Below are 19,512 nucleotides of genomic sequence, written 5' to 3'. Positions count from 1 at the left end.
TTGTTTTAATTTAGGTGAGAATCATGTGAGAACTCTCCCTCGATCTCTTAGTGCGTATGGTTTAAAATTTGATGGAGGATCTCAGATAAGAACTCGCCTCCGATTGCCGCTTTTATTTGACTGAGGATCAGGTAAGAACTCTCCCCCGACCTCTTTGGTTCAAAAATTTAAACGAAGGATCTCGGATAAGAACTCTCCTCTGATCTCCGTGTTTTTTGTTTGAATGAGGATTGGGAAAGAGCTCTCCCCCGACCTCTTAAAGTATTCAGTTTGAAATTTTTAATGAATGATCTCGGATAAGAACTACACTCCGATCTCCGTTTTTGTTCGAATGAGGATCGGGTAAGAACTCTCCCCCGACCTCTCAAAACATTGGGTTTGAAATTTTAATGAAGGATCTCGGATAAGAACTCTCCTCCGATCTCCGTTTTTGTTCGAATAAGGATAGGATAAGAACTCTCCCCCGACCTCTTAAAGTATTCGGTTTGAAATTTTAATGAAGGATCTCAGATAAGAACTCTCCTTCGATCTCTGTGACACCCCTTACCCGTCTACAGTGTAGCCGAGCAAGCTATGTCACACGGTGTACCGGCACACTCTATTTTATCTTAATTAATTTTCATCATAATTTCGAATATAACTTGTGAAATATAATTTATTTAAGTCATTTATTGAAATTATAATTTATTTGAGGTTCCGAAAATGTTATAGAAAACCCGGCAGAGTACCGGCTAAAAATGGAGAAAACCGTTCTTCGGAACCTGTTAAAAACACTTCCAATAATCATATCTCCTCATTCTTAACCTCCTATATCAAAATCTCAACAATTTTCAATTTCAGTTCTCAACAACCTTTTCATTTCTCAAACATCCATTTCTCATAATACTCATATACAAACAATAAATAAATGCTCAAATTTTGCATTCATAGCCATAACTTTCATTATTTACATGAACATCAGAATACATTACATAAGTTCAAATACATATGAGAAAGTAAAAATTAGCTACAAAATATCAAAATGACACCTAGTCTCCTACCAATGCACTGCAGAAGTTGAGGTGACACGGACACTGTGCAAAACTGCAGGATGGACTCACCCAGTCTGTGGTCTACTGGGCTCACGATCTGTATCTCCAGAACCTACGCGTGGCAAAAGCAACGCGCTAAGCAATAATGCTTAGTGGTGCAATAATAAAATAAAAGAAATAGTAAGAAAATAAATATGTAGTGAATGTATATGTTTCATTTGTTTTGAATTTGTGTATCCATTTATTTCGTTAACTTTGTCCACTTTTATTCATTTGGTTGCCCCAAGTAACCTACACTAGTCGATTGGACTGGATAACGGAACTGGCACTGGGCATCTAGTACCTCGGGCCGTCACACCATCGGTCACATATGCATCTCCCGGTGTGCAACAGAACAGCTAACAAGCTGTAAATACATCAGGCACAAGGCCAAATCTCAATGCAAGGTTAGAATGGCCAAAAGCCATGAAATCACGGAATGGCATATTGCCATGTGCAGTACTGCTAACTGAACCCTATTGGCATGCCAAACTATCCAAACCAATCTTGTTAGGTATACTAGGGCATTTGATACTTTAAAATTCTCCAATCTTTGAATTTCAAGTTTCGGTGTCACTATTCACCTCTTTGGTCAACTAAAATGTTGACTTTTAGGTAGAAATTAGGTACATTGGTTTTGGCACTCCCAACATACCACATTTTACATTTAAAACTTGTTGGAATTGGTCACCATTACCATTTCTAACTTAAAACTAAGAGGGCAGAAATTTCAGTTTTTGAAGCCTAAGTTTACTATTCCATTAAGCACTGTTACAGTGGGAATTTGAAGAAATGGAAAACATGAAAGTTGTTCCTTATTTTGTCTAGTTGAATTTCCTTTTTTGAATCACTCCATTTGGAGTTTTTTAGCTCCAGATATGGTCCGAAAACCACAGCTGACCGGATTACCAAAACTGCAGAGTTACCAAATCTACAGTACCATGAACAGTGACTGTGACTGCCATTTGGGTTAGGTTCTGGTCATAATTTGGGGTAGGTTTCTTCATGAAAGTTGTTTGTCTATGTCTTAGCTTGTTGCTGTAAACATTTCAAGTCAATTGACCATATCTACAGTGAGTTATGGCCAAATGAATAGTTACTATTCATTTGGTCATTTCTGCAGGTGCTGTTGCAGGGTATCCGGATTGGGGCCAACTTTTGGTCCACTTGCTTTGGTCTTTTGGGCATGGTTTCTTCAGCAAAAATGTGCCATTATAAGCCTAGTTTCATGTCCAATTGGCCAAACACCAATTGGACCTACACAGCCAAAGATATGGCTGTCCAAGTGGGCTGGAATCTCAGCCACTCTGCTGCTGTCCCTAGGCAGCCTACACATTCACTTTGCCATGCTATTTTTCAGTCCAAATTGTGCTCAACTTACCTAAAATGGTCACTAATTGACCATTAAAATGTTCTCTAACAATTTCCTAAGCCAAGTCAAATTTTCACTTCTCAAAACCCTAGTTTTCATTATAAGTTTTCACAATATACCTTAATTACTAACTCATTCACTATACATGTGTATATATACCTTAAACATCATCTTAAGTCCACTCTAAGTCCATTAAAACAATCAAAGTCATTCCTTCCTTAGGGCTGCCGAAATTCATGTACACATACACATGAGTTTTTGTCCATTTGAATTACAATTTCTTAGTAAATTCAAGTCCTTAATCATGAAATTAATGAGTTTTAGGGATATAGATGCACTAACCTTTAAGTGGCAGAATTTTTCCCAAGCTTAACTTCACTTTCCTTCTTCTTCTTGGCTACCAAAAGGTTATGCAAGGTGCAAGGATAAATTTTTGTGAAAGGAGTAGGAGGAATTATAGTGAAAAGAGGAGAGAATTGAAGCTTTGATTGAAATCAATGGAGGGAGATGGGGGAAAGGGTTTCGGCTGGTTGGTCCAAAGGAAGAAGATGAATTTTCTTTTGTCTATTTTCAGCCTCTTTATTTGTTTTTAAGTGTATTGGTTGTATGGTGATTGGTTATGGTTTTTAATGACATCACAATGATGTCATAAATTGCATATATTGTATTTTTCTTTTCTTTTCATCACTACTCATTTTTAATTTCATTTTTAGTAATATTTATTCATATTTTATGTCATATTAATTATTTACTTAACTGGACAAGTCGGCCAAAAATCACCTCTGAAGGCGAAATGACCAAAATGCCCTCCGTTTGGCTTAACGGGTCAAAATTGTCTGTACCGATTGAAAAATTTTTCTAGGTATTTTCTTGGCATTCTAATGCCATAGGAACCTCAATAACCCTTCTCTGGAGTCCCAAAAATTATCTTATAATTTTTCCCCCGGGTCTAGGGCTCCTAGTTGCGAGAACCGCAACTTCCCTCTGTGTTATCCATCGCTAGGGCACCGGCTCGTTTAACTTGGTTGTATTTTAATTCTAAAATTTTTACTAAATTTTGCTTACTAATATTTGAATTAATTATGGTTCCTAACTTTAGTTTAGATATTTTTTCGGATGTTCTAGCTGTCCGGACAGACACCAGTCACCGAAACAGTAGAATGTACGGAGTTGCTACCGGGAGGGTGTTACAATCTCCATTTTGTTCATATGAGGATCGGGTAAGAACTCTCCCCCGACCTCTTAAAGTATTCGGTTTAAGACCGAGCTTTTCACCGATCTCGTATATGACTCTCTTGTCTGAACTCTTTGGCTAGCTACATCTGATTTCTTTTGGTTACTAGTTTGGGATCCTACCTCAGTTCCCGCTTTATTATGTTATTCCTAGACTCGCTTAGTAACCCGACCTCATGACTTTTCCCCTAATTTCCTATTCATTTTTTGATTATTTTATTTATTTCAAAAGACACTATCACATTAGGATATTGCAACCAACTCTTTGCTAAATTACCTAGAAGTTACTCGCAACCAGCACATCTATATTCGAAGGAAACAAAAACTAAGAACAAATAATTAACGTGAACTGGAGAATAGAAAAAGTAAACTCAAGAGAGTGATTATCGGCCTGAAGGATTTGCATAAAGATTTTTGGTATAACTGAACTTAATGAGAATTTTGAGAATAAAGGCAAAGAACATAAAATGAGAGCATTCGGAAAGGTGACAATCTAGATACTTACCTGTATGAGGTTGAGGTTATCAAACTGACTTTGAAGATTACAAATATTGCTATGTTAATGGCTGGTGGTTCCGGGACCAATGCTTACTTTGAGATTGTGAGAACCGGGTTGAAATGCAGTTAAGTCGAAGCTACAGCTACCTATTAAGAATGAAGTCAAGCTGAGAGAAGAACGAGTAGATGATGGGGCGATGAAGACTGAACGAAAATGGTATGGCAGAGTGACGAACAAACTGAAAATGAAGGATTTCAGGGTTTAAAAACTCTATAAATGGAGACACTCCAGAAAACTAGTTTCTGAAGTTTCTCAATTTTTATACAAGCCTATAATGGCAAAGTAGCAAGACTGAATTAAATTTCAAAGCCTTCCCACTATAATCACCCCCTTTTTTGTCCGTCCCCTCTACAGTATTGCATGCAGGTATTTATAGGGAATGGGTGCTACTAATGAAGGGCCAAGATCTCCCTTTGGGGAGACAGAAGGTTTGGATTTAAAAGGACATAATCCGACGTTTGAAAATTAAAGGGAATCAAAACGGACAGCTGGGATCCTATTCAGAATATCTATCCTTTCTCTTCTTAATCCAACAGCTCAGGATCTTGCCTGTCAGGACTGATCCAAAGGCTTGGAATAAAAGGCCCTTGACCTGTCCTCTGCCTTTTGATCCAAGGGCTCCGGGTTCATCCTTATAAGTATGATAAACGGTGGAGATTGAGATGTACAGGACTGCTATAACTGTCTTGGCATCTGTCAGCAATGTGGGCAATTCTGCAAATGAGGCGTGCGGTGAAGATTTGATCACGCCTGCAATGCTTTAACTACCTCTGCCCTGATTATGAAGAAAGCTATTGGAAGTCTTTTTATCCTCTTATTGCTTTTCGATCTCTATTCCTTCCGATCTCTTTGTTATGACTCTTTTTCGACCTCTCTCACATCAGGTCCCTCATCGCTTCCCGATTTGAGATCGCCCAAACGATGAAATTTGATCTTTGAAGGTTCTCTCAATGGTGTAATCCGATCTCTTGGGATCGCCCAAATGATGTAATCTAACCTTTTGGAAATGAAATGAAATTTTATTTGAAGGTCATTATTTAATTATCACATTGGTTAATTTTTGATCTCTAATGTGCATATCCGATCTGATCTTTAACTAAATCGTCATTAGCCGATTTGCGGCTCTGAAAATTCACACAACCTGATAACCCCAGCTAGCCAAGACCAAACACCGGATAGAACTTTAGATCATTAAAATTGGAAACTTGATTTGAATACTTAAGATCGAAAACACCATTAAGTTGGACTGAAACCTTAACTTTATTAAACGATTTTCCACAATATTTATAAAGAAGAGATCGAAAATGAGATTGGATGGCCTGGGGACCTGATATTGGTGTGATCTCCTTTGTTGAGAGATCGGAAAGCATTTGACTAGATGCAGGAACGGTTTATTTCCCAATCAAGTTACTTGTAACCAAAGAATGTCAGTTGGGGGTCAATTTTCAAAGTTCATTGACTTTGGTAATCGGCCAAAATATGGTGTCGACAGCTGCCTCTCTTTACATAATTTCTATTGAAGGGAAATAAAATTTTACCATATAGGAATTATGTAAAGATTCAGACCCATATTTTGGGTGATTGGGTATCAAAAATTAAAACGTTGAGACTCTAAATTTGACTTGGAAGTTAAAGTTAGGAACTAAAATCAACTTAGATCAAGGAACCAGAGGTTGATACAGGAATTTAAATGCGAAAATTAAAATCAACTCGGAAATTTAAATGCACGAAAACTAAAATCAACTTGGATCAAGGAACCAGAGGTTGATGACAGAGATTTAAAATGTGAAAATTAAAATCAACTTGGAAATTTAAATGCTCAAAATTAAAATCAACTTGGATCAAGGAATCGGAGGTTGATAGCAAGAAATCTAAATGCTGGAAATTAAAATCAACTTGGATCAAGGAACCAGAGGTTAACAGGAATTTAAATGCGAAAATTAAAATCAACTTGGATCAAGGAACCAGAGGTTGACAGGAATTTAAATGCGAAAGTTAAAATCAACTTGGATGAAGGAACTAGACATTGATAGCAAGAAATTTAAATGCTGGAAATCAAAATCAACTTGGATCAAGGAACCAAAGGTTGATAGCAAAAAATTTAAATACTGGAAATTAAAATCAACTTGGATCGAGGAATTAGAGGTTGATGGCAGGAAATTAAAAATGCTGGAAATCAAAATCAACTTGGATCAAGGAACCAGAGGTTGATAGCAAGAAATTTAAATGCTGGAAATAAAAATCAACTTGGATCAAGGAACCAGAGGTTGATGGCAAGAAATTAAAAATGCTGGAAATCAAAATCAACTTGGATCAAGGAACCAGAGGTTGATAGCAAGAAATTTAAATGCTGCAAATTAAAATCAACTTAGATCAAGAAACCAGAGGTTGATTGCAGGAAATTAAAAATGCTGGAAATCAAAATCGACTTGGATCAAGGAACTAGAGGTTGATAGCAAGAAATTTAAAGGCTAGAAATTAAAATGCTTACAAAGCAAGCCTAACCTGACACAAGAAGTTCTTCCGTGATGAAGTGTACTTAACAGGATCCCGAAGATAAACGATTAATGGAGGACGAGTCTCAAGATTTAAACCCATAACCTTCCCTTTCTTACTCACTTCTCAAGAAGCCCTTTCTATTCTCGACTTGCTTATTTTGCGAAAAGCGCCCTTACGGGTTTTCACTTTCCCCTCTGCCCATCTGACTAGAAGCGCCCTTCCGGGTTTTCACCCCTAATTTTTTTTTTTTAGGCGTTTCCTACAAATCTCTTAACAAAGTGCATGAGGTTATCAATATCCAAAGCCTAATCTTACGACAAAATTTTAACAGATTAAAAGTGCACAAAATAAAAAGGTAGAAAAAGACAGCATTAGAGTGTGAGTATACGAGAAAGATACACCTGAGTTTAAGCAAAAGATAAATTAAAATGCAAATGTGTGAAGAAGATAGATTAAAGTGAAAGGATGTCTTTATTATGGCTTGAGAGAAAAAGGTACAGTTTCAAAGAATAGGGGTACAAGAATAGATCTCACAGATTCCTTGTAGTTGACTTTGAAGTCCCTTAACTGCCATTATTTCAAGTACTCTATTGACGAACATTCGTGCCGTAGGGGCTTATTTCCTTTCCTGGTCCTGTGTACCCTTCCTTATTTCTCCATTTTTTTGTTCTAAGGGCGCCCTTTCGGGTTTTCACCCCTCACTCATTTTATAGAAAGTGCCCTTTCGGGTTTTCACCTTCTTTCGCATATCTTGCTAGGAGCGCCCTTTCGGGTTTTTACCCCTACCCTTTTTTTTTTAGGCATAATACCTTTTGACAGAGTCGGCATTCACGGGTCTTGGAAATTCTTCACCGTCCATATGGGTCAGGATCAGGGCCCCACCGAAAAATGCCTTTTTAACCACGTAAGGTCCCTCATAAGTTGGCGACCACTTACCCCGGGCATTGTTTTGATTCGGGAGCACCTTTTTCAAGACCATATCTCCTGGTTGGAATTCACGGGGCCGAACACCTTTGTTAAATGCCGTAGCCATTCTCCTCTGGTATAGTTGCCCATGACATGCTGCTGCTAGCCTTTTATCATCCAGCAAATTCAATTGGTCTAACCTCGATTGGATCCACTCTGACTCATCAATTCCTGATATTTTTAGAATCCTTAGGGAAGGAATTTCTACTTCAATAGGCAAAATAGCTTCTATTCCATAAACCAGCGAGTATGGAGTTGCTCCAGTTGATGTCTTTATGGAGGTCCGATATGCGTGAAGGGCGTAGGGAAGCATATCATGCCAATCTCTATAGGTGATGGTCATTTCCCTGATGATCCTCTTGAGATTTTTGTTAGCGGCTTCCACCACTCCATTCATTTGGGGACGGTACGATGAGGAATTGAGATGTTGGATCCTGCATTGGTTACATAAACTTTGGACCTTCGGACCATTCAAATTCTTGGCATTGTTAGTGACAATTTCGCTGGGGAGGCCGTGTTGGCAGATGACATTATTTTGAAGAAATTTAAGGAATGTGTTCTGCGTGATATGGGTTTATGACGTCACTTCGACCCATTTAGAAATATGGTCAATAACTACCAGAATAAACCTATGCCCATTAAATGCCTTGGGGCTAATGGGACCAATCATGTCGATTCCCCACATTGCAAAAGGCCATGGCAAGACGAGGTTGAAAAATTGGTGAGGTGGAACATTTATCGGATCTGCATAGATTTGACATTTATGACATTTTCGAAAGTACTCGATGCAATCTTTCTCCATGGTAGTCTAGAAGTATCCTCGTCTCATGATTTGCTTGGCCATCATATGTCCATTAGCATGGGTTGCACAATTCCCCTCATGAGTCTCAAAAAGGATCTTCTTTGCATCTTTTGCATCCACGCATCTCAACAGTTCGCCATTAGAGCTCCTTTTGTACAGAATTTCACCACTGGGGAAATATCCCAAAGCTAGTCTCCTGATCATTCTCTTTTCGTTTTTGCTTGCCCCTAGAGGGTATTCCCTGGTTTTGACATAAACCTGGACATCATGGTACCAGGGTTTGCCATCAATTTCTTCCTTAGCCATGAAACAGTAATCTGGCTCACCCCTTGCTTTGATTTGCAATACCTGAGTCATCTGCCCCTCTTCTATTTGAGCCATGACAGCCAGGGTAGCTAAGGCATCTGCGAATTGATTCTTATCCCGACTGAGGTGAGTGAAAGAAATCTCTTCAAATTTTTTGATCAATTCCATCAGGTACTTCTGATATGGGATTAGCTTAGGGTCCTTGGTTTGCCATTCCCCCTTGACTTGATAAATGATCAAGGCCGAATCTCCATATACCTCCAACTTCCTGATTTTCATTTCGATGGCAACCTGCAAACCCATCACACAGGCTTCGTATTCTGCGATATTATTGGTGCAGTCAAACCTTAACTTGATAGCTATCAGGAAGTGTTTTTCGTGAAGGGATACCAGCACCGCTCCAATCCCATTACCAGACAAATTGACAGCTCCATCAAAATACATTTCCCATACATCTGCTGGTTCTTTTTCCTCGCCGTTAACTTTGTTAACACGCTCATCAGGGAACTCAAAATCCAAGGCTTCATAGTATTGGATAGGGTTTTCTGCTAGGAGATCGGCGATTATGCTACCTTTTACCACTTTCCGGGTCATATAGAAAGTGTCATATTGAGAGAGTATGACCTGCCATTTGGCTATCCTACCTGGCACAAATGGGCTTTCAAATACATACTTGATGGGATCCATCCGGGAGATGAGCCATGTCTTATGATTCAACATGTAGTGTTTAAGCCGATTTGCCGTCCAGGCCAACGCACAACAAGTTTTCTCTAGGAAAGAGTACCTTGACTCGCAATCATTGAATTTCTTGCTCAGGTAATAAATGGCCCTCTCCTTTCATCCTGTATCATCATGCTGCCCCAAAACACATCCCATTGAATTCTGTTGGACTGCCATGTATAGAATCAATGGCCTTCCTGCCACCAGAGGAACCAATATCGGCGGGTTTGACAGGTACTGCTTAATTTTCTCGAAAGTCTCTTGACAAACTGAATCCCATTGAGAGGTGTTGTTCTTTCTGAGTAGTTTAAAGATGGGCTCAGCTTTAGTAGTGAGGTTGGAAAAAAATCTCGAAATGTAGTTCAGCTTTCCCAAGAAACTGCACACCTCCCTCTCTGTTTTTGGGGATGGCATTTCTTGAATGGCTCGAACTTTGTCTGGATCCACTTCTATTCCCTTCTCACTCACTATGAATCCCAATAACTTTGCAAATCTAGCACCGAACAAACATTTGGCTGGGTTCAACTTTAACTGATACTTTTTGAGTCTTTCGAATACTTTCCTTAGCACTTGTACATGACTTTCGCTCTTCTTGGATTTGATAATCATATCATCCACATACACCTCCACTTCTTTGTGCATCATATTATGGAATAACGTGACCATAGCGCGTTGGTAGGTAGCCCTAGCATTCTTTAACCCAAATGGCATGACTTGATAACAGAATACCCCCCACTGAGTGATAAAAGCGATTTTCTCCTTGTCTTCTTCATCCATGGGGATTTGCTTGTAACCCAATGCCCCATCAATACATGAACATCTACCCAATCCTGCAGCATTGTCTACTAGCATGTCTATATGTGGGAGAGGGAAATCATCCTTCAAGCTTGCTTTATTGAGATCCCTGTAATCAACACACACCCTGACTCTCCCGTCCTTCTTTATTACCAGGACAACATTGGCTATCCACTGAGGGTACTTGACCACTTCCAAAAATTCGGCATCATACTGCTTTTTGACTTCATCCCTAACCTTGAGCAGGGTGTCAGGATTCATTCTTCTTAATTTCTATTTTAACGGAATTATCCCGGGAACTAGGGGAATTTTGTGCGTCACTATGTGAGGGTCTAAACCGGTCATATCGTCGTAGCTCCATGAAAATACATCCAAGAATTCTTTGAGCAAACTGACCATATCTTCTAATTCTCCATTCCCCACAACCTTAAGTTCCCTCCTTATTTCTTCTGTGCCTAGATTTATGGTGTGTGTTTCGTCCCCACATGGCACCAGGGAGGGTTCGTCTCTTTCATCCCTTTCTTCTGCAAGTTATTCTTCAGAATCACTCAAAGTAATGGCAGTTATGGGAGTTTCAAAATTAATAAGAGGAATTTCTGAGTCTATTGAATTATTAGGCGTTAATTGATGAATGGTCCTGAAGAAACGAAAGTGGAGTATATTATAAGAATGGATTTCAAGAGAAAAAGGAAAAGAGAATAGGATGCAAAATGTTATTAATTCATTAATATTTGAATCATAAGAAAAGGGTCCATTTACAGCATTGCATTTGTCATCATGGACAAAATGATCAAGTAAAGATAATAAAATGTACCTTACTCGAGATTAAGCACAGGAAGGTCCTCTGCTTCCCAATTATCTAGTTCTTGCCCCTCATCAATTGGCGAGATCAGGGCTTCATATAAGGAGTCCAGTTGTATGACATCAATGGAGGGTTCTAAATGAGACTCTTTGCTTTCATCCTCAGGTTCTATCATATTCACGCCATTGCTTGTACCATAATTGGGCAGAGGGTTTGCAGTGACATTGGGGAGAGAGCCATTCCCTTCAATCTTCAACCACCCATTTCTAATCAGGGCTTGTACCCTTCCCCTAAGGGCCCCACAGCTGTCAGTTGAGTGTTTGAGTGCCCCTCCATGATACTCACATTGGGCACTAGCATCATACCACCTGGGGTATGGTGGCTGAATTGGATCAAGGGGGATTGGTGCTATTTGATTTATACCGACGAGGTATTGGTATATTTCGCTGAGTGGGAGGGGAAGAGGTGGATCAGGGTTTCTCTGTGGTCTAGGATTATTTTGGGGTGGTCTTGATTGTATAGGTTGAGGAGGTGGTCAGGGTTGGTAAGCTGTTTATGGTGGATACTGTGGGTGTGGATGAGGATAATTTGGAAAAGGAGGTGGAATGTTTGCTATTGTCGAGCCATGAACATGAGGATATGGCCGAAAATTATTCTGAGGGAATGGAGATTGGTTTTGTCAGGTGATAAAGTGAACATCACCTTCTTTCTTTTTGCCAAAACTGGCAGTTTTCTTTGCAGGATTCTCAGTCAACTCCTGCAATTGTCCTAACCTGAGGTTAGCTTCAATCCTTTCGTCAGCTTGAATGATGTCTGAGAAGCTGTTGGAAGTGTTTTCAATCATCAGGTTGAAATACAGAGCCTTCAATGTCTCAATGAACAAAGAGCGGAGTTCGTTGTTAGTAACCAGAGGATAGACCTCCGCTGCTTTCTTTCTCCACCTCTGGGCATACTCTTTGAAGCCTTCCCTTTCTCTCTGCATCAGATTTTGGAGGTCTCTCCTCGTGGGGGCGATGTCATAGTTAAATTTATACTGTTTCAGAAAGGCGTCAGCCAAATCTTTCCAGGAGCACAGTTTGCTCCTGTCTAACTGAATACACCATCTCAGGGCTACCCCGGAGAGACTCTCATGGAAGAAGTGGACCAAGAGTCTATCATCTTCAGTTAGGGTGGACATCTTGGCAATGTAAGTAGCTAAGTGAATGCGAGGGTCTGAGTTTTCGGTGTATTTGTCGAAGTCCAGAACCTTAAACTTGGGTGGTACTACCACATCTTGTACCAGTCTCAGCGACTATACATCTACTGAACCATACATATTCAGTCCCTCTATTGCTCTTAATCTATCTTCTAGAGTAGATAACTTCTCATTTTCTCTTATTTTACTTTCTCCTCCTACTGCATGAGCTATTCCCTCAGTTGGGAAATAAGGGGCAGGGTGAACCGAAGGTATCGGGATTGAAGGGTGTGGCTTGGTATTTGAGACAGCCGAGTAATAGGGGAAGGGTAGGTCATTATTCAGGGGAGTCAGATTGACAGTGATTGTCGGATCCGAAATGGGTGGTTGAAAAGTAAAAGAGGTTAAAGCTTGGTGAGAATCAACCGTTGTAGGAGGCGGGGGAGGTAGTGGCAAGTTTGGCTCTGATGCAGGTTTATTTTGGGATATTTCACTAATAAGTTTCATGAGCTCTGAGACTTGGTCTCTTAATTCGGAAGCTTGTCCCTGTAGGTTCTAGACTTGTTCCTAGTCTTCCATTAGCTTCTTCGTTCGTGATCTTGTTAAGTACACTCGTCTTGGTTGAACTGCTTGTTTAGTCAGGCTTGCTTTGCTTGAAGCAATGTTGATTTCCTGTGTGAGAAAAAAAAGGTCTTTTAATGAATTTTGAATTTTGTTAAAATCTAAAGGTCCTGATTTGGACAAAGGATATGGTGGCATCTAAAAACCAGGAATGAGATTTGCAGAAGGATAATTGCATTAACTTTATCATGGCATCGCTCGATAGTCTGACGGTGAATGACTGGATTGAATGCATGTCTATGATACCTGTCCATATGGCGCATTCAACTTTTCGCATAACCCTAACGAGGATCGTTCCTATAAGAGTCATACTATTCATTCACAATTTTGCTAAACAATGGGCCAAAGTTATTTTATTAATCGAATAGTTCATACATAGTGCTCTTTACATTGGCCTAGGCTCAGGGAGACTCTTTATAATGTAATGACATCTTTTGAGATATTCATAAAGCCTTTATTCTTATCTAGCGGGGTCAAATATCTTTAGGGCATACTCGGATTTTGGCAAGAGCTCTTGCTATCATTCTCTCCAGCTGGTAAACATTTTCTCTTAGCTCTTGATAGAGAGTAGCTTGTCTTTCTTTTTCCTTTCTTTCTTTAGCACATTCTTTCAGAATATCATTGATAAGCTGTGCTTGTTCCTTCAGTTCAAGATTTTTCTTTTTACCCTCTTATTTATACTCTTCCATGAGTATCTCTTGATAATTCATTTTCTCTTGTAATTCGTTACTCCGAACTCCTGCTTCCTTTATTGCGTATTGGAGAAAGATCTTTTCTCCTTCCCATCGCATTTCCTGCTCCTCAAACCCTATTTTTTCAATCTTGAGCCTTTTTACCTCTCTTTTGAGGACCTGTTGTTGGTCCTTTAACTGCCTTACCCGTTCTTGTAATTGCTGGTTCTCTGTATCTGCTTTTTGTAGAGAGTCAACCAAATGAGCGTTAACTTCTTCTGAAAGGAAGTTTCGATGGGGGATGTTACCTTCGAGTTCCGTTGGCTTAACAGCTAGGTGTCCTTGATCCATGTTGGCCCTCTATTTAAGATAATCTTCCATGGCACCCAGACCTTTAGGCGATCTCTCCATCATAGTGATGCTCTCCCACATTTGCGGGCTACTTTCAATTCCTCTTTACTACCGAGCTCATGGTAGAAGTGACCTTGATGGTATTCTTCAATACTGAGTGCGGACTGAGTTGAGCCGAACTGCCTCATTATCAATGCTAGGACGTAACTTGTATATCCGGTTACTCCGATTAAAGATACTGAACAATTACTCCTCGTGCTGAACAAAATAGGTAGACCTAGCGCCCACAATTTCCTCTAGCAGTAATTATGACTGCTGAAGCTTAGAATCCGCTCTTGCCACTGCAGCTCGTCCTTTGGGCTGATTACTAATTTGGTCATTTTCTCAATAAGAGGCTGGTCTGGGTACCAAGTCAATCCCTTTGTCTATATAGGGCATATGTGATTGATGATCCAGAGATGCAACAATTGAGAACAGCACTTAATGGATCCCTTGCCTTGTTGTCTACAGTAAGTAAGAGTCAACAGAGTCTCCATAAGAATTGCCAATATTGGGTTGACCTTCTGCTTTTTTACTGCCCAGAATATCTCCGTGACACTGCAGGTTACAATTCCCAAAGGCTTAGGGAATAAGATCAGGCCATAGATCCCCAAAGCTAGTGCTAATGAAGCTTACTCCCATTGTTCATCTCGGATGTATAGGTCCAACTGCTTTTTGAGGCAAGTCCAATACCACCCGTGTGTGTTCCTTTTGATAGTTTCTCTTGCCTTTGCTTCTTCTGGGGGAATCCCCAACATATGTGCGAACCATTTCCAGGCCTGCCTATGCTCGAGGTGCAAGTAGATCCGATTCTGTGCCACATAAGGAGTTTCTAGCAGCGCCTGATACTCTTCCATAGTGGGGGTTGTATCAATGTCGTTAAAGGAGAACTCCCCATACCTTGGATTCCAAATTTACAGCATGGCCTTTAGTGCTGGAACTTGCATTTTGACCCGTATCAAGGTTGCAATCCTTCCGTATTTTTCCTCGAACTTTGCCTTGATGTGATCGAGAAGCGACCTTCAACTACTAGATAGACCCTCGAGATCGGTCATTCTGACCTCGACTTTGTTTAGGTCTAATGGAGGTAACAAGCTAGTATCTGCCCTGGTGACATCACTTTGTGGGGCACTGAACTATGAGGTGGTCCGAACCATGGTTTAGCATTCTGTTCTGGTCTAGGAACTTTTTCTGCCAACTGACTCAAGGATGCCATGTTAAATTAATGATTATTCTTTTACAGACCTTGATTCTATGATGCCTGCGGAGAAAACTTGTTAGCAGGATAAATTCAGGCAATTTTGAATTATACTGTTGGCGGGATGATATGTACACATTTATCGAAGTAGGAAAATGTGCAGATCCTCCTAACGGTATGATTCAAAATTGCCCTTAACGTAACACCCCTATGTTCGGTAGTGCGTTTTACTGTTCCAATGACCAGTGTTGTCCGGACAGCTAGAATGCCTAGAACTACACTTCGATATGAGTGAGGAGACATAAAATAATGAAATACAAGAGAACAAAATACAAGAAAAACAAAGGAAAAATAATAGCAAAGAAATGTAACCAAGTTAAGCGAGCCGAGTGACCGCACTGGGAAGTCACGGCGTGGCCCGTTGACTAGCCCTCGACTGCGGGGAACCCTGAAAAATATTTTTAGGACTTAAAAAGACATCAATTGAAGTATAAATATCATTAGAAATATCGAAGAAAAATTAATTAATTAATTAGTACAAATAAAAGTAAGAAATCGAAAAACGGACAAAACCTGGTGTTACCAAAAAGTCGGGAATGCAACCCGAATAGGGACATTGTGGTCCTTTGACACCCTGAGTTGACTTTTGACCTAAACTTCCATTAAAAACACATGATATTACACTTGGAAAATGTAATGAAAAATTGAATTAGTGGTACTTAATGTAAATAGCCAAAAATGGGGTATAAATGGAGTAATTAACACTTAAAACATATTAAATCATTAAACTATGGTGAGTGGAGCACTATGGGATTAAACAATCCTTAAGTGGGCAGGTGTAAACCCACTCACACTTCATCTTCTTCATTCATCCCTTCCATGCTGAAATGAAACCCTTAAAAATCCTCCATAGCAGAATTGGGTGAAGCTTCCTAAACCTCCACCATTTCCATCCTAAACACCAAAGTTACTTCATTAAAGTTTATCCTCACCTTGCAAGGAAGAGTTTGATAGCAATTTTAAGAAGTTTTGGTGAGGTTTTGAAGAATTTCCAAAGTGGTAAGTTTGTGTTTTTTATTATTGTTTTATTAAAGTTTGTAAGGATGTTATGGGTACTTGATATATGGAGAGATTTTTGAGGTTTGATGTTTAAATGGGGATGTGTACTTTTGGCAGCCATGGAAACTCTTTGAGGATAGCTTATTCTTTCTCGTAAATGGTAGATTAAAGGGTTGATTAAATGTTTATGTGTGTAGAAATTTATTTGGGTGATGTATACTGATTATATGTGAATGTGTATTTGAAATTGGAAGCTTGGAAATTAATGGAATGTAAATGCATGAATCGGCAGCTTGGTTTGGTGAACCATAAGGATGTTATTTCATGTTTGGTTAATGGAATATTAATGTTGAATTGTAGTGGTTGTTATGGCAGCTTGGGTATATGTATAGTGGTGTGAGGTTGGATATGTAAATGAGCATGATTAGGTGATTAAATTGTTGTGAGTGAGTTTAACAAATTCTGCACTATATGGTGTATGTTGAGTGTGATTATAAGTTGCCAAAATGATCAACAATATGCTGTAAAATATGTTTAGGTTATGGTACAAACCAGATTGGGTAAGAATGTGTAAATTGGTAAATGCTAAAAGTGATCTTTGATGAGTAATAAAGGAAATGCAATAGGGCAGTTAGGTTTTGGGCTTAGAACTTTAAGTGTGTGGCTCCAATTGGTATGAGACCAATTGAAGGTGAAATTAGGCACAAAATGTGCCAACTTTCATGAAGGAAGCTTACCAAAATTCTGCTTGTAAGGTAACTTGAAAAGTGACTAAATCTGGATTAGTGCAACTAAGGCCTGAAAATTGACCATTTGGGCAGCAGTTAATGTTTAGGCCATAACTCACTCAAAACAGGTCCAATTGACTTGAAATTTTGACCATGAATATTTAAGACCCATATCTACAAGTCTTATGAAGACACCAAAACCTAGAAATGATCATAAGCAAGTCAAACAGCTTGCACAATTTCGGGTCCAAAAACTGGTCGAACCAAAATTGACCTAAAATGACCTAAAGTGACCAATTTTGATGCATTTTGACCAGCAATAGTAAAATGACCATAACTTGGTCTACAAAACTCAGAATGACCTGAAATTTTGCCCCACGTGCAATAAGACATAGATCTACAAGTTTTTAGTTTTGACCGAAACCCAAAAACAGAGGGAACTAGGTCGTCCGGCTAGGTCAAACTAGTATCCCGGAATCCAGCAAATTGCAAGAAAATGCAATATACAAGGAAATGAATTTGGTAACATGTACCAACCCTAAAAGACTATTGAATGTGACAAATTAATAACATTAAAACCTAATTTACCTAGAACGCATTCAGGGTCAACATATTAGGTTGACTAAGCAAATAATAGAATTCAGTGAATTAATTATCGAGCATTATCATTAGAGACAGTTTAAATGAATACTGAAACACTTCAAATTGTATTTCTCAGTTAGCAAAGACTCAGGGAAAGGGAAGGAAACACTAAGTTAAGGGCAGGAGACAGTTATCAGAGGTTTGTGCACAACAACTAATTCTTTTGAATTTTTTCAATTGAAATGAATTATGACTATTTGTACATTATTGTTTTAAATTGTGGAAATGTATTTGAATGAATATTTATTGCTTGAAAAGCATTTTAAATGGTTTGAAACTGTGAAAAATTGTTTGAATGATATTGATGGATACTTATTGATTGAAAAGCATTGGAAATGATTTGAAACCACAGCTATCATGTATATTGATTGTATTCCTCGCTAGCTTGTCTTGTGGGACGAATTGAATTCCCTCTTTGGCTGAAGTGTTGAGGTGTGTGCCTGTTGAGGACGAATAGAATGAGTACTCATATTTTTGCTAGCTAGCTATGTTATTCCTCATTAGCCATCGGCTTCTGGGACGAATTGAATACCTCATTAGCCATTGGCTTTTGGGACGAATTGAACTTTGGAACATGATTAAGCTGTGTGTGATTTATTAATATGTATTGTAAGATTGTGAATTGGAGTTTAAATTCTTATTGACATTCACTGTCTTTTGAATTTAACTATGTTTTGATTTCTGAGATTTATTGTGATATTGTAAAATAGAGTTTAAATTCCTTATGACATTTATTATCTTGAATCTAACTATGGATTTACTTATCCACAATTTATATGATTTATGAATTGTGATTTAAAGTTGTATTTGGTAAATGTTGTGCACCACTGAGACATTGTCTCAAATGATAGCTTTCATTCTTTGTCGCAGGTAGACAGACGGACAGGGCAGCAGACTAGGCTGCTAGAGCATTCAGCGAGAGAGCATTGGGTATATTGAGTATACTCCATTTTACATTTTGTACTGTAATGTATATTCACTATATGTATATTTTGTTCTTGGTTTGAGTAGTTGTAAAATAAAATTGTACCTTGAAGTTGTAAAATAAATTATGAGTTATTTTGACTTTTAAAATTTGTACTGTATCTCTTTAATCTCAGTCTTTGAAAAATTATTGTGGAATTGAGTTGAGGAAAATATTGTGTTGTTTAACTGTTGGAGTTGAGATTGAGAAATATATCGAAGTGTTTTTTTATAGGTTTCCTGAAGAACTATTTTATCCAAAATACAGATGGCACTCTGTCAAAATTTTTACAGAAATTCCTAAAAATTCAAATGTGTTAGTTCTATCACTTTAGTTCAAAAAGTTTTTAACACCTGTAAATAGTGCTCACCACCATAAAAAAAGAAGAAAGAAAAGTTTTAAAATCCCTTATAGTGTATTTAATGGGTTATCAGTAGACAAAGTTGGTAATTCATTAGGTATACTATGGGATCATGTTATGCCTTACAAAGGGGTAGGGTGTGACATGTTTTAGTGGTATCAGAGCAAGTTTTTAAATTATGTTTTCACCAGTTACTTGAATATTCTTTCTTCATAATGCAACTGCTCAATATCATTGTTTGATACATACAGTACATTACATTATAAATATGCACTAACGGGAGGAAATCTCCATGTGTTATTTGTTTAGGAGGTTTACGATCCTCGCATTGACTATGGAAGAGGGTGATTGTTCAGTCGATCTATCTATAGAGGCTGAGGTGCAAGGGGATGCCCCAGCCCTACACAATGTCAGTGGTTCAGCAGCACTAGCCCCACAGTACCGCAGTTTCCTACTCAGTTCGCTCAGCAGATGGCTGCAATATTCCAACAAATGGCTGGTAATGTGCCTACTCAAGTCCCAATACAGGCACCAGTGGTACAACCACAGTCTTCTGCTAGATAGTATGACAAATTGATGA

The sequence above is a fragment of the Hevea brasiliensis genome, chromosome 18 (genome assembly GCF_030052815.1).
Source record: "Hevea brasiliensis isolate MT/VB/25A 57/8 chromosome 18, ASM3005281v1, whole genome shotgun sequence".
Classification (NCBI taxonomy): domain Eukaryota; kingdom Viridiplantae; phylum Streptophyta; class Magnoliopsida; order Malpighiales; family Euphorbiaceae; genus Hevea; species Hevea brasiliensis.
Note: the sequence above shows the minus strand (reverse complement) of the source record.